Raw genomic sequence first — 17,220 nt, forward strand, 5'->3', positions numbered from 1 at the left:
AAAATCAAAGAGTACTCCTAGGCAAGCCTGTAAAACGTGAAGCAATAAACTAACGTGCGGGATCTAATGGACTAAATGTCTGAAAGATCGATGCTATTAGATGCTTATTGGATTACCTATGGTCCGGCGTACGTGTCCTTCGACAAGAAACATCCAAGGTACTAATCCAATTATAATAGCTATCGCAAAGATATCACCCGATATTAATCACTGTATATAAATTACGCCAAGTACATCTAAGAAACAGCTTTAAACACAATATATCAGCAATTGTGTAATAAAATATATTATTTAAGATAGAAAAATATATTACGTTGTCGGTTATTATTTAATGATATTTCGTTGTTTTGTTAGAAACATTATGCAAAATTAAATTAGTACAAGTAGTTAGAAAAGATGCCATTTTTGGTCAAGCTGAATTTTAATAGTCTAATAACAATATTTCTGTGCAAAGTTTTTATACTTTTTCAAACTATTAAACTTCGCGCCGATTATCTGTCGGTCTTAGAATGCAATTTTCTTTGTTGGAACAGTAAATCCATACTTTAAATCAAATAACAATCAAGTTAATAACTAAGCATTATGTAATTATGTAAATTAATTCGTTTTTAAGTAAGTTACGAATAAGTAAATTATATTTTTAAAACCTTAGGTACGAACCGAGTAGGCGATAATGTGACGACCCAAACAATATAGGAATAAAAGTCACGAACGCGGAAACTGCCTGCATTTGCGCGGCTGCTCGTAAATATACAGCTCTTTTGTAGTCTACTTTTTGTTCCTCTTTTTTTAGGAGTTTAGTTTCAAATCGCGTGACGACATATATCGGGAATACGAGTGAAAGTTATGGCACAATACTCGGAAAGTTTCTCGAGGAGAAAGATTGAGGAAAGAAAAAAATAGTTTGATTCAAAGCTAAGTATGCAACGATATAAGCAGAGAGGCAAGCGACTACAGATAGAACTTCCGAAAAACCATTTTACAATTAAATAATTCGCGTGAAAAGTTTTGGAGTACAGTTCGCGAAAATCATTTTCCAAAATGTTCGAATTATACATAAAAAGTTAATTTTTGTAAAAGCAAAACACTTGAAATTATTTTGATTTCAACAACTACATTTGGAAATGTGATAACCTTTCGCCCAGAATTGTGAATTGTACATATGAAAAGTATATTACTTGAAATAAGCGACATCTTATGCCCACATTAATTTAAAAGCCACTCCAGATTTCGCACAATCGTACTTTCAGAGAGAAAAGTAATTATATAAATAAGTCAGTTTTCTATAAAAGTCACAATTTTATAATTATTACGCTTTTCATTAATACTCCATTGATTTCTCTCTCGTCTAGTTACCGATGCACAATTACAGATATAAAACTATTAGTACGAGCGGTCGAGTGAAAAGGATGGCCTTTTAAGATCCTATTGACTCTTGGGCATAGTCCAATAGTGGACGGCATATATCATAGAGCACTGAAGGGAGGCTCAAGAACAGAAGACCAGTCCTGTAGCCTCGGGATTTCATTATAAAGCGAGTACCAGCTCGTGGCGCCATTATTCACGCATCTCCACTTGCGTGGGCTACTGTCAGACATGGTGAATTACGAGGACGCTACGACATGCAAAACTGTTAACAATCGTTAATCGCGGAAACGTTCAGAAATTTCAGAATAGAAGAAACGCAACTAGCACGAGTCTGATAGCGTTTATGCCAAGTTATTCAGCATGAATGAGCACACCGATTACGAAACGCTTGTATCACGTATCGAGACACATTTAATCGTGATATCGCGCAAATAATTTTTTTCTTTCAAAAGCGCTCTAGAGGGAAAGTTGTACGAAAGCAACAGAGGTACATAGAAATATCGCATTTGAGAAAAATAGCGAGAAGAAGTAAACATTAGCTGTAAGAAAAGTTTCAATAATGCATAAGCTAAACGCATTCAATAGACATTGCGCTTCTTACAAAAGAACGAAATTCAATAAATAATCGAAGAAGTGGAAGCCGACTGCTCCCAAAAAAAGCCGGACAGGCATCACCCTCCGACGAAACCCAATTAAGAAATGTTTTGTCCAAGCAGCGAGTAGGTAGTGGGCATCGGGACAAGAAGAAGGAGAAGAAGAGCGCGACGCGAGCCGAATAAGAGCACGAGAAGGAATGAAGAAGGCCATGGCTGATCGAATATCCCAGCGTGAGTCCAAGGGGGATCGAATCCTCGATCGAGAATTCGAGGCATATATACTTGCTGTATAAACCGGGGGGTTTCGCATAGGCGGCAGAACGGCAGCTGTTTGAGTCCAGCAAATTAGTAGCCGGCGCGTGATTGGTCTGTTGCCGCCCCGTATCTATATTGCAATACCATCGTCGCCAACACTGCTACACCACCGCCGCGATTGTGAGGGCAAGGCAAACGCTCGGTAATACCTCCCGTACGTGTGCGCGTCCACCTTTATCCCCCTTTCCGCCTTTTCCTCTAACCCTCCCCGTCGCGCCTCTTAGCGCCTCGAAACCCTTCCGCGGCAATTTAGTCGCGATATCTTTATGCCGGGATTTACGAGCAGATAATCATCGGAGGGATGTTCCGGCATTTTTCGATCAAATTATTATTATTTATATTGCATTGCCCCGCGGACAGAGTTCTAATGCCTCGCTAGACATTAATTAACTCGGGACCGGCGGCCGATGTGCCGGCGAAAATGACTCTATTACTCCGGCACTCGTTCAAATTATCGGTGTCTGCCAGAGACGACAATCTGGGCACGGTTCGGTATTCCGAGTAGCCACCGGTAACATCGAATTTATTTCCATTTACCTGAGGCCTGAATGTTTAAATTTTGCACATCGTTTAATTGTAATCTAATTGAAATAAGTTTCTACTTGGAATAAGTTTGAACAGAAATTTTTTTTTGGGGGGGGGGTAAAATATCGATAATATGACAAGAATTGTTCATCGCGGTGTACAATTTATCATAAATGTTACAACGTACTTTCCTGTGTACAAAGTATAAAAGTGCTCCGTCTTGAAAATATATATTTTAAATCGATAATATATCCTGGCCGCGTCCGAGCTGCATATTACAGAAAAGCAAAAGATTATTCGGTATTGCATAGAATTAAATTACCGAGATGCTTTATAGCTCCCCACTGTCCCAACTACTTCTCCTCGTTTTGCTCCGGGTGTATCTACCTATCTTCCTTCTCTTATCCCTGTCCTTTGGCCAACTTTGTGTACGTGTTTCTTTTTCCCTTCCCACCACCTGCCCGTTATCCCTTCGCCATGGTGCGCGATACTTCCCGGAATTGAGTGAAAATAAAACTCTAAGGAGTATAGCACGGAGAGAAAGAGAGATAAAGAGGAAGAGGAGGATTGTAAAGGGAATGAGGACGGAGGGAACGATCGTCACGGAACTCATGCAGCGTGAGTCGACCTAAGGCACGATCGCTGTTGCTGCTGATGCTGCCGTATAGCTAGTGCGCCGCGAGAGAGGCGGCGGAGTGGTATCTACCTATCTTGATGCGATACAAGCAGCCACCTTCTATGCGATATAATCCCATTGCCGATGGGATCCGACGTGTTGCGCTGTTCAACGAAACCGTGCTAAGATAGAGGCGGCCATAAATCCTCACTAGCTACCGTAGTCCTAACACCAACGAGCCAGGTTTCTTTGCCCTTATAAAGTCCAGACTACTGTCTTGATTCGCATTACGCGGTGTTACTTTCGACCGACTACGCCGGGGAAGAAGTTTATTCAGTTCGCGTCAAGAGTGCTTTGATTTCCCCAGAAAATTTGTCGAAACCATACACTGCAAAACATGTCCACTCTAAATTCCGCCAAATTATAAGTGACTTTTTTCCACTTTAAGTAAACGTGACATTAAAGCGGAATTGCGTATACGGGACATTGTCCTAATAATAGCGTCTTGTATACATAGAAGGGAAATTTAGCAAATTTTGTATTTTTTCCCTGATACATCGTAAAAAAGAATTTATCGCCTGAAAGACAATATTTTATTAGACAAAACATGAATTCATCGCAGTCACATGCGGTACGTTTACCGCGATAGTTACCGCGTCTACCCATAATGGGTCTCCGCAAAAATTAGCGGCAAAAATATTAAACTTAATATTGAACTGTGTAATCGAGACGAAAACCGCCGAGTAACCGAGGCGACTGAAATACTCTAACAGATTGAGCGACAACAAAAATTCATCAGTTGCCATGGTCACGTAACTCTTGTCCGCTTTAAATATATGACCAAATCCTTTACAATATCCTTTACATTACCGGTCCTACTTATATAAAGGATTTTATATAATGGATAAAGTGTCATATTAAGAATTTCACCAGTTATGCTTAAATCAAACGGACATATGAGAAATCCGTTTTAATATTGAATATCCGTTATAAAATATAACGGAAGTATAATTGTCCTTTATACATAAAACGGATATGTTTTGCAGTGTACGCACGATGACAGTAATATCAAATTAATTATTTTGAAAATAGTAAATGATGCAATCGTCAAATTTTGTATGGCTAACAATTACAAAATGAGATCATACTAATTTCATAATAAAAATATGGAAACGTTGATTTTAGCATTTATACTTACACAAGATGGGATCGCGCATAACGGCTTTATTGTGCGGGTAAATTGAATGCTTACCTGAAACAATAGAAGAAAAAAGCATCGGTGAGAAATACGTGTGAAAATGTTCATGTGTTTGATTGAAAGAATAATTTGTATTAATTTAAAATACGATAAAAGATAAGTCGTCAAGATATCCAGAAACGTTCTGTCATTAAGTGTTCATTAGTAAAGTTTTTAATCTGCTTATGTTATTTAAGCGATCGTTAAGATTAATGAGACGTGTATAGAACAGAATAAATTGTCCATTCTGATCGCAGATATGCTCGTTACGTGTTCAGCGCATAGCTTCATCGCAGTAGCTCGGTTACGCATCGTTAACGATGAAGAGATAAAAGATGAAAACCGCACGAACCACCGCAGATCATGATTTCTATTTGTAACTATCCATTATACTACCATGCTACTTGTATTTAAAATAATCAAACATATATTTTCCCGTATAAAAAGATAATAATATTTCTATTAGAAATATACAAGTATAGAAATGACTTTTGAGAATAATAAGTTTGGTGTTATCGAATGATTCCTTTGCCGCATACCATGATGCAACGTCGCCAAAAAGGGAAAAAGAGCGGACGGTATTGGTGAAATTGGCCGTCTCAGTTTCAGGAAAACCCATTCCAGGTTGATCGGTATCGAGCAATTTCGGGGAGGGAACTCTGGATCGCGCAGGACAGCGTTGCGCAGCAAGGCGGGAGGAGAAGGGTGGAATACGGCCTTTCGGAAACCAGGTATTCTGGTCCCTTGCTGGAAAAAGTGGTAGGTTGGGCCTGTTCGGTCGCCATCTCCGGCGGCGTCACATCACGTACCGGGGCTTCCAATGGCGGGCCCGGTATAACGAACCGTCAGCCGTGCCGGCGAGAAAAAGCTGGACGATGCCTCTCGCGTACCATCGTACCGCCGATTCTAGCTCACGAGAACGAAGAAGGGCCAGAAGAAAAGCGGAGAACGAATAGAATGAAGAGGAGCGAGAGCGCGTACGATGGTAAGTGAAGGCAGGAGCAAAAGAGTAAAAGCAGAGACCGGGGACCCTCATTGGAGCGGCTTTCAGCTTTCGTTCCTGGCCGCATTCACCTGAGGGGAGGCCCCAAGCCGGGCTAATGGGACGCAATTAAACGATTCGTATCAAAGAGGACCGCCGATCGCGCTCACGGGAATGTCGCGAACTAGATGGCGACGGGAGCATGCTTGAGGATCCAGTTGATTCGCTCCCGCGGACGAGTCTAGAAAAATCTCGGCCACGTCCAATTCCATCTCATTAGTGGAGACGGCCGCTGATTCTTGTCTCTCTTGTGGTCTTAGCGCAAGAAAAGGAAGCCTTCGGAAGCCATGTATGGAACCGGTCTCCCTTCTGTCTCCCTATCTATACACTTCTATATACCCCGCAGTAATATACCGGGTGTCGCCCCATGTACCTCGTATTTCTTCTCGCGATACGGACAGCTGTGAAAATCCAGCATTCTCGTGCGCGGACTGCACTATAAACGGGGTACGAAGTAAAGGATGGGAAGACATTCAACGAAAGCCGCGAAGCTCCGCGTTAAGATTCCAGAATGACGCCGCGTTTTCTATTCACCTCCGCCAGTCAGGAGTAAATCTCTATATCGCTCGCCACCTAACTGCTAATTTAACTTTATAGTTTAGATACAGTACGGGGGGGGGGGGGTATTGAATGCTAGGTATAGCATTTTTAAATCATTAGAAATTGTTTATCGATTTAATACGTGAATTTACTGACGACAGTGATTCCATCTAAATGAAACTGTGTTACGTCCGAAAGGGCGCACTCGTTTGTTTGATTTATATCACAATGGTCCTATTTAACTCTATTCGTTTATAGTTCAGCTTACGTTTCGGTCACCGATCGACTCTTCGAAGAGGTGAACATCAACGACAGGTCTTTAATATTCTCAGAGTAATTGTCATGAAGCCTATGAATCAAATGATTCAAATGCTAGCCACGATTCTTACTCGATATTTATCGTAAAATAAACATTTAGCGATAAAAAAATACTCAAGTCTGTCCTTTAAACAGGACACCCCGTACACCTGGCCACGCTTATATTCCGTATGCGCATACATTGTACACTTATATATTGTGGCCCATACCTGCATGCGCCATGCGCATGCATGCGCTGCAAAACAAAGCGAGCTCGTTAAGAAGTGCATCGCAACGACTGCACTCTTTGCTCTCCGGTACATCCTATTGCCGGGTCGATTTGCGATTCCGATTTGCTCAACTTAGCTGGGTTTGTCTGTTTGAATGTTTTTCGCAAATAGCCACAAAATTAAATACATTTTCTACTTGTAATCATAGACCGAGAAAATTTTAAAATTAAAATTTACCCTGAAAATCGTGTAATCGTGGGACAACGTGGCATTTTAAAGAACTTTATGAGAGTTTTCTGAAATTTTACCATACATTTCACCAGTAAAATGGATACTAACAATAAGCATAATTGCTAGCAAAATGTTGAGGAGGAAACCGCTGAGGGCATTGCGGCGTACGGATTTTCGGCATTACTGGGCATTGCTAGGCATTTTTTTGGGCATTAATTTGGGCATTATAAAGACCAAACAAGATAAATAAGATGAAATAAGATATTAAGATAAAGTAATGCCCACTGGGCATTAGTGGGCATTGGTGTACAAGATTTTGGTCGGCGATTTCCCCCTCGTAAAATGTATGGTAAAATTTCAAACAACTCTCATAAAATTCTTCGAAATGCCGTGCTGTCCCATGATTACACGATTTTCAGGATAAATTTTCAAAGAAAATTCTCTCCGTGTATAAATTATCAAAAAAAAGAATGCCACAAATTCGTAATATTCGAAAAAGCTTCTTCTTTCTTCCTTCGTATTGTAAAATGGATTATGTGAAGCAATACTTTTAATCACTCAAGGAGCCGTACGAAAAGTATATATTTCCAAATAAAGAGTGTTGTCCTCTCATATTCTTGGTACATTTGCACATTTCCCTTTTATACAATGAACAATTAAAAATTAATAAATGATAAATTTACAAGAAACATAATAAATATTTATATTTTCTTAAGTAGAAATACAGGAAGTATAGAAATTAATTCCAAGCCACATATCTATACACCTAATTACACGGCTACGTAGTTTTCACTGGATAAAAAAATAATAAATAATATATAATTTCAAGATATAAATTTTTCTATAATAAGATAACGATTAAAGAGAACCTATTTTTTTTTGTGGAAGAAATAAAATAGAAATTTTCTCAATTATACATTTACAATGGGACGAGATGCACGAAAATGTTACGAGAGACCGGTAGTCTTAAGGTCGAGATAAAATCCGAACGTTGAAATATTGCCTTATTAATGCCGACTACTTTATTAACGTCAAGTGTTCACGCGTGCACAGTTGATCAAGGTGGTAATCGGTATCCCCCAATAAAATTATTTTCGCTCCACGAAACGTTGGCGGAGACCGCTTTACTTGTCGATAAAGAGCGGATTCTTCATAAGCCCGGCTAACCACATAACTTTCGTGCTGGCAGACAAGTAGAATAAAAGAAAATATAGGAGGTGATCGGCCTTTCCTCGAGGTGGAGTCATGCGAGCGGGCTTGTAGACCTGGTTGTGAAGAAAAAGAGAAGGGCTGGAGAGAAAGAGAAAAGGATCAGACGGGCTTAAGGTAAAGAGCGTGCAAGAAAGAGAAGGAAGAGGGCAAGAGAGAGAGAGAGAGAGAGCGAGAGAAAGAGAGAGAGAGAGAGAGAGAGAGAGAACAGAAAGAGAGAAAGCTTCGAGAGGGAACCAACCAGGCAGACATAGCTCTCGAGTTTGCACGACGAGTTTATGCGATTTTTACACTCGATCTGATTTTTTGGCGGCGCCCCTCGCTCTCGTAAGACAGATATATGTCCCATGGCCATACAAGAGCCGCGCGTATAAAGACATCGAAGCGAAGCCAACGAGAATTTCTCATCCCATCCCCTTCGCGTTTCTCTTCTCCCCTCGCCGGCCGCCTCTTTCTCGATTCTCGTTGCCCCATCATCCCGTTTGCCACCATACTTGGTATACCCTTCTTTTCTACCAACCGCTTCCTTTCACCTCCTCCTTTTTCACCTCCTTCTACTCCGGGCCCAAGATCGGCTACAAGAAGACGAGGAATCGAAGGGCCTCGCCCATAACCGGTTCAGTCTTTCTCTCGTCATCGTACTTTCCGACTCCCTCACGACTAACCGCCGGTCTAACATGCTGACCTGCTCCACATAGACTATAGATAATCTGCTTCTCGGTCAATTGCATGTATTATTCCACATTTATTGAAACGTCGGTGATAACGCACGTGAAAAGTGACTTTATTATGTCTACCCAGTTTACGAATGTTCTGAATCTCGGGAGAAAACGTACGCAGATTATGACAAATTGTCATCAAATGTACTTTTGTTTTTATACCAATAATTACATTTCTATATATGAAACAATGCTTCTATATAATGAAATCTTTACTTAATTTTACGTTAGTGTGAAAGTATTATAGAGTACGCACAGAAGCAAAAAGTACCCTTTACTGAAAAACGGCAAAAAATGTATAAAGATATTTTATATGATTTTCTACTTCTGTTATTTAATTAATTTTCTAAGCATAATGCGCAAAAATTATTTTAAACAAATAAGTTGCTTTTCAAACGGACTATTTCAGCTATATTTATTTTGTATCAAAAAATTAGTATCTTCGAGAGTTTTCCTGAATCTATTAACCGTTGAGTCAGTTGAAACCAAATTAGTTTAATATTAAAACATGGACCTATCTTTGAGAAATGGTGTAACATTTTGGCCAATTCATACTACATTTTAAGAGCTCCCTAATCTCATGGGAGCGAACAAACGCACGCGTGGAAAGAAGTGGAATTGTTAATATCGATAGCTGAGAGAAAGAAAAGACTACGGGCAGAAAGGGAGCCAAAGTATGCAGGTAAGTACAACGCGTATGGGCCAAACCTTCCCGCATACATAACCAACGACAAGTAAGAGTGCAAAAGCAAAGCCAGAGAGTTAAAAAGAAAAAGCGCATAGAACAGCGTCCACTCATCACGCGGCGTGTAGCCGGCTTTTACACAAGTGACCATGCCGCTTGGCGGTGAGAGCGAACGAACGCTTTTACAACTCAATGCTGGATACTGAAGACTTCTCGCGGCTCTCTTTCCCCCCCCCCTCTCTCTCTCTCTCTCTCGTTTGCTCGCTCTTTCGCTGCCTTCCTTCTTACCCTTGTGTCATGTACCCTGCTCAACTTAAATCGCTTGCGTAAATACACACGCAGATGTAACAATCCTATCTTTTTCTCTTTCCAATATTTTGTTGTCCGAGGGACATTATATATAATTATGGATATAAAGCGAGATACATAATCCGATTAAATTGAGGACACAATAAACTACGCGTGTCACATGGACGAATAAACAATTCCAAACGATCGGAAAGCGGGTCGAAAAAAATTCAATTTGCTCAGAAGCCCGGCAAAATAAGAGGGGAAAAAAATCAATAGGCTCTGCCGGAACAATATTATCTCGGCAGGTTCTTTAAATAGATTTCGAGGCATCCTAACCCTCTAAAAGGAAAAGATCGGAAACTCTTATCTCTCTGCATCCCTCTTATCCATTATATGTTTGCCTCGCTCTATCGATCCTTCTTCTCCCGCCTAGCGAGTTCCAGACAAGTTTTCCTGTTTATATAAGGTAGTACGTTGTGATAATAAAGCATCGTACGAACACAGGCCTAGCTTCTAATTAAGTAGAGATTTACCGGACGCAAGACGCACGAACGTATCACTGCGAGGTAATTCTTTAATTCCGAACCAACGCTGAAATTTGTTTCGAAATTCTTTCGGATTCACTACGATTCCAACATTTAACAGAGGTGGCGAAATAAATGGATCTTATAGAATGTAATGCTACGTCTGTGCTTGAACATTTTTAAATTAATCTTGAATCGATTAATTTCAAATCGAGTTTCGAAAGAGGTGTCAAAACGCCAGTAATTTTCAGGTCACATGCGATAGAATAAAGACGCTTTTGCGCACGCTAAGCTTTGGAGTTATTGCGCGATCTGTATATCGGATAACGAGGTAAGATAATTCCGCCATTTATGCAAAAACATGCAAATTTTTATCGCTGAAATAAATTTTATTCTATTTCAATTATTTTTTCGCATTTGCTTCAAGAATCTCTCAATTAATCACGACGTTCTTTTTTTTTCTACTCGGTACAACTTCCAATCTAGATGAATAAATGTAGCCGTGCGAGAGAAAGTCACGCTAATTACGTACGTGATACATATTTATCGGAGCCGACGAAGTATGCTGCAATTTAAGACAGGGATGTTTCGTATATATAAAATTAATTATTTATAAACAAGACGCGCAAGTTCGTGAGACTTTCCAGACCTGTTGAGACGCGTCGAGCGAACAAAATTTGTCATCTACATGGGAATAAAACGCTGTTGAATTAAAAATTATGAAGTCGCTTGAACTAAACGTGAATGTTTCACGAGCTGCGACAAACTTAAATAATTCACTCAGTTGTATTTGCTATAGATTTTTGTTTTAAGCTTCAACTAAATATTCAGATTATTGAGGAAACTATCTAATGTTTTTCGTTCATTAATAGACTGAATTTCAAATGAATATTCAACGATGTTACTTCAATTACACTGATCTTGTTCACACATCTTTTTTTTCCTGTCTACTGTACTATCGCTGTTAGTAAAAAAAATAGTAGAAAACGTCGAAAAGTACCACTGAATCTATCTTTCAAAATTACTACGAGAACAGTTTCGAAAACAGTTCTTTCACTCAGAAACGGCGATTGTTTTACTTCATTTCTTACCCTGTTAAAAAAAACCTCGGTGTTTTAGAATCTCTAATCGTTGCCAGGAAGACAATCCACGCATTTGCACAAGTCACCGTGAAATCTCACGTGTCTACGTCGCGCTGCTCCGATTTGTATCGATTGCGAAATGAAGACGATCAGGATAAAATAAAAACGGAGCAAAACTGCATCGAGACGTCAAGCTGCACGTTTTAATCTTGATCGACAAAAACCACGAGAGACCCGACTCGCCTAGTTCGCGCGGCGTCGAGCCTACCAATATCCCGTAGGGGTTCGGGGGAGAAGAGGGGACGATTAAATTGCGTAAGCACAGGCCGGCCGCCGTGTTTACCTCGATTCCGCGTGTCCAAATAAAACCGGGTCTCCATTTACATTAAGAAATTTAAGAAAGCGCGACGATAACCACGCAATTAAAATGCCGGGGCACGTACACAAATTGTGGACATAATCCGCGAGGAAGAAAAAGCTAATGGTTGTTACTATACGAGATTACGTATGAAATGCAAATCGCGGAATTATAAATTTTTCCCACGAGCACTTTTCCGCTAAAGCTTCCGCACGCCCGCGCAATAGCTGATGCGTAACGAAAAAAAGAAAAGGAAGAAAGAAAGAAAGAAAAAATCCCCCGCCGAAAATAATTTCAATCGCTCCGCGTGTCGCGCTGCAAGAACCATCGAAAATGCGCCGATCTCCCGCGCGGCCGAGTCGCGAGACTCGGGGGGGGGGGGGCGAGCTCGATCGTACTTCGCGCCGCTAATTAAGCGATTCATTCGATCCCGATCCGAGCCCCGTGGACGATACATCCTCCGTTTCGCACTAACACGCCGGCAGCGCGGCTACGCGCGCACATACGCGCGCGCGAATACGTACGTAGGCGTGAGATCTCTGGTAAGATGGCTACAGCTGTTGCGTCTCGCGGTTCCGCTCGGGCGTCCGCGCGGCCGTTCGACGGCTCACGTAACTCCGCCGGTGCACGGCCGGTGGCATCGCGACGACGCGCCGACGGTCGTCCGGGATCACCGCGGGAAAAGGATGAGAAAATTGGCACAGTCGTGTGGCCGCGCGAGACAGGTCCCGAGACACGCCGGCCATGTTGAACGGCCCTCGCCACTCCCCGTCGTCGCGGCTGTCACCGGCGGGGCGACCGCGCCGCCGCCTGGCGGCGGCGGCCCGCGCGCTCGCGCCCGCCGGCGGCATCGACCACGCTCCATCGCGGTGGCACGGCCGCCGCCAGCACTCCCATCCCGCGACGCTCTCGCCCGTCCCCGGCCCGTCGACTGGGCGCAGGAGTCGCCATATTGGCGTGGCGCCGCATGCGCAGACCCGACGGCTGCTCCGGCCCGAGCGTCCGACGGATTACGCCTACGTCACGCGTCAATCATTCCGACGCGTTTGAAATCCCGTGCGAGGGAACGCCGACGGTGTCCTGGGTAACGCGGTGTCGTCCGCGCGCACGAAAAGGTATCTTTTTTTTAAGACATCCGCCGAGACGCCGCCGCGTCGCGGTGAAGCCGTGACGTAGTGAAAGCGGGACGGGAAAAGAGAGAGAGAGAGCGCGCGCGCGACACCCGAGAGCGTGCGTGACTCCGAGAGTGTTGTGTCTGCACAGTGATTTTCTTGATAAATTCCTCGCGCAATAATTTCCCCGCACGCGACTTTATTACCGCCGGGCTGTATGTACGTGAGATCCTACGCACTTGCTCCGATATCGGCGAGAATTATTTCTGACGTGCGCCTCTTGTCTACGCGAATGGTTTCCGTACGCGTGATACCGCGCGCGCCTGCGTCATCTCGGACGTACACGCACGTAAGGCGGGTATGTGCGACGTGGTAATCTCTGATGAAATTTCGTATTACGCGCAGCAACAATTACTTTCATTTGCAAGATTGTTCGGGCTGGGAAAAATTTTCCAAAGCGAGAAAGAGGACGAGTCTCGTTAATGCGTCAGCGTAACTTTTCCGAGGGAGATTTAACGGATTAATAAATCGCCGACAAGGATCTTATTAATATTTTTAACGCACGTAATATTTCCGTATAATTTATACCGACTTAATAAACACGATAACAGAAATATTAAGTGCATAAGCGAGTAAGATTATTTTTACAAAATTTTAATATCGCGTGAGAAAATCCCGTTATACATATAGAAAAATACGGGGAAACATAACACGCAAATAAAGCAACTTAATGATACTTTAACACAAATAACAGCAATACGATCTTACTATTAGTGTCTAATATTTTTGCCCAAATATCTTTTTTCAACACAGCAAACTGCGCGCCGATAACTTTCGGTCTTGAAATGTAGTCGGAAACTGCACAGAAAAAAGAATATTCTTCTTCTGAAAATATGTTTAGTTTCAACGTGAAAATCTTGAAACGAGATTATATTGCGTTAAAGAAAGAAAAACCTACTTGAATGGAACAATTTTATATAATTCAATCAAGAAAAATATATGCTTGTTATTAGGGCTGGGAAGTGACTCGTTACTTGTAACGAAGTTACAGTCACTTTTTTTGGTAACTTTAACTTAACTTTCTCTCCATCTGTAACTGCAACTTAACTCAGTTACATCAATAGTTACTTTATATATTTTTTAAACCTCCACAAATTGCATTATGCCTTGCATTTGCGCATAAACCCTTTATTAACGCTTTACAATTAAAATGCAGATTTAATATTTTTATTTTCATTGCAAGAAAGTAACTGCAAAGTAACGATTCGTTACTTTTCAGAATTTGTAACTTCTAACTATAACTAGATACTTTTATAAAGTAACTGTCCCAATCCTGCTTGTTACTTAAGAATCATATCGAATGGAAAGGAAACAATATTGAATAAAAAATGATATATTTTCAAATGGGTTATAATAATTAAAATAATTTTATTGTCAAAGTAATTGTATGTATACTTGACAATTATAGTATTTAAATGAGACTGTAATATTGTTGGAATGTGAAATTATTAAATGCTTCTGAAAAGATTGTAGATTGTTGCGTAAATACAAAACAATGAACGCATTAATCTGAGTACACAAGAGTTGATCTGACACTTTTTTCTGCGTCAAGTCGAAATAGTATACCCAATTAAATTGATAATATCGGTTCGATAATAACGCTTGAAAAGCATCTTTTAGAAACAAATTCTAAAGATTTTATTGCGAGAAGTACCTCATTATTGTATTATAATGTAACAACAGACACACGTAATCCTCACACAAAGACTTATTATACATAATTGGTGGCAAGAGTTCTCGCAAGTTTTACATAATAAAAGAACAAGAACTTATATTTTTTATATAAAAATTGTAATGCATAAAACGCGGGTTTGTGCACGTGTGTACGTGTATGTGTATGTTTCGTGTGTGACAAGTAAAGAAAAGAAAAGGAAAATTATGTCACAAGTAAAGTGCGCGACAAGTAAAGTAAAGAAAAGAAAAATTATGATACGATCGTAAATTTTCGCTGCTTTATTCGTCCGATTGTTAGCGATGTAACACTGTAATGTTAACAAGAGAACTTTGACGTGTCGTGAATCCGTCTGTACAAACGTACACACTTTGAATTCCAAGAAGAGACCATGATTTCCGCCAAGCTGACGTTCCGTCATGTACGCGCGAGATGCGTAAGATTATTTGCAGACTCGAATATGCGGACTTCAATAAAGTCTGCAATGCGCTCTTTGCATCTAGACACATTCTATTTTATATGAGCAATTCAAAACGCTTAAAAAATTTCAAAATGCACGATTTTTGTACATCATACAACATACAATTTATCAACTCGCACAAATTTCTTAAACGTATTTAATTGGGTGCAAACTGGAGTGTTTTTGGACGCAAAGAGCACATTGTAGATCAGGCTTTAACATTCTCACGCGGCAGCGAAGTAGTTTTTCCAACTACAAGTAACGCTTAAGCGATTATTTCCCGTAGCAAATGTTGAAAACTTTGACGTTCGTACATTTCTTCGTACACGTGTAGAGCTAAACTAGTGCCTTTCGAATATTGAATGGAATAATTGAAACTTATCCTCTCAAGGATGTCGGATCCATGTCGGAGCATGTAGAGCGAAAATTCGAGCACCTGACTCGTCTTCGGAAACAACGGTTATGGCTTCACCGCGAACGGAACCCACTGGATAGTTTCGCGGGCGGAGCTAATTTACGTGAAGTCGGGCAATAAACATCGCGTCTCTCACTAGAGAATACCACCGAATACATGCATACACACGTATACGCAGCAAGTCTACGCGAGAGAGAGAGACAGAGAGAAAAGCGTCCAAGTGCGTCCGTGTGTATGAACGAGAACCATACGCACGTAGGGCGCAACAGTAGTCGTAGCGCTGGTTAATTAGGGTTTAAGTTTATGAGGTGCAGGGCGCACGCCCCACCCCCCCCCCCTTCTCCCCTACCCGCCCCGTCTCTCACTCTCCCAACCTCCTCTCCCACCTCCCACCGGGTCCGCCGCAACCCCAACGTCTACCCATCCCCTACGCACTAACAGCAAACCACCACCAGGAACAGTAGCGTCGCCCTTTGCATTTATCTGTATATTCACTGGCGCGCAATCGCGCATATGTACGCGTACGCCCGGGATATCAAACTTCACACGCGAGAGCAATAATAAATGTTGGACGTTCGCAGCTTTGCAGGTTTATCGCTGTTACCGCAGATTTACGTGGATTCACAATGAAAAAAGGATGAACGTTGGATGTATAGGGCAATGAAAAGATGGTGATTACAGTTTCCGCTCGGGGTTCCAACGGCACACGGGATGAAAAACCCGATACTCGCTGTTGTTCGAAGCACTCGTCGTCTGTTGCGAGTGCCTGGATATTAGAAAGCGATAGAATTTCCCGGACGAGTAGATAATTGCATTTCGAACACAAAGATATTGCCGCAGAGGGGAGACGTTCTCATCATATTTATTACTTTTAACTTTATGCCATTTTATATCTTTTCTGTCATATAAATTGAAGGATTATTCGTGAAATGAATTAAATTTTGATTATAAAATATTGTCGATTAACTGCTAAACATTGCACGGGAATATACAATCATTTCTAGGTTTTTTATCGTTGTCATATTTCAGTTTAAATTATTTTTATTTCTATACGTATGTATAAGTTAGAATAACTAAAAATTATTATGCTGGGAAACCGCGGTCCATCAAATTTATACCGATACTTTTGTATAATGATTAAACAAGTTCTCGTCATATAAATGTCTCTGAAGTTGATAAATAAGCATCAGATATTTTTACGTAAGGCTCCTCCTCCCGTAATAATAATAGGGTATCTAATAATAATAATTATAGTCTTTCGTTTTTCTTATTATATACAATATGTCTTTGCAAAATTGATATACAAACTAAATTCTATAAAAGCAAGAAGTAGATAAACTTTGAGAACTATATATAGCGCTGGGACATTGTTGGAACGCAGCTGACCATATCGACAAGCTGTTACGTTCGAAGCTCGCTAGTCGGGAGACGTATTTCGATTTCAAGACGCTGACCTCAGGAAATCTTTCCATTTTTCTTTTCCCTTCCAATTCTTACTTCTACTTCTGTTAAGTTAGCACTCCATTTTCAGAATTTTCATATAATTGGTAGAGTTCTGGCTTCTCCTCAAAAGAATTCCTTATATGTATAATATATTTCAGACAGAATTCCAGTGATTAAATGTAAAAAAAGAACT

General features: G+C 41.0%; 1 protein-coding gene and 1 long non-coding RNA gene across 2 annotated transcripts in view; one reads left to right on the forward strand and one right to left on the reverse strand.

Moving 5' to 3' along the window:
• Positions 1-17,220, reverse strand: part of LOC105563584 (homeotic protein ultrabithorax-like) — a 98,358-nt gene that overhangs the window by 34,589 nt on the left and 46,549 nt on the right. The gene's annotated exons all lie outside the window — the stretch shown is intronic.
• Positions 12,749-17,220, forward strand: part of LOC105563583 — a 48,306-nt gene continuing 43,834 nt past the window's right edge. The window contains exon 1 of the long non-coding RNA XR_001009051.1: positions 12,749-12,980. This is a non-coding gene — a long non-coding RNA (uncharacterized LOC105563583). The remainder of the gene's footprint in view (positions 12,981-17,220) is intronic.

This window comes from Vollenhovia emeryi, unplaced genomic scaffold, assembly GCF_000949405.1.
Source record: "Vollenhovia emeryi isolate VEMERY1.0 unplaced genomic scaffold, V.emery_V1.0 DF939174.1, whole genome shotgun sequence".
Lineage (NCBI taxonomy): Eukaryota > Metazoa > Arthropoda > Insecta > Hymenoptera > Formicidae > Vollenhovia > Vollenhovia emeryi.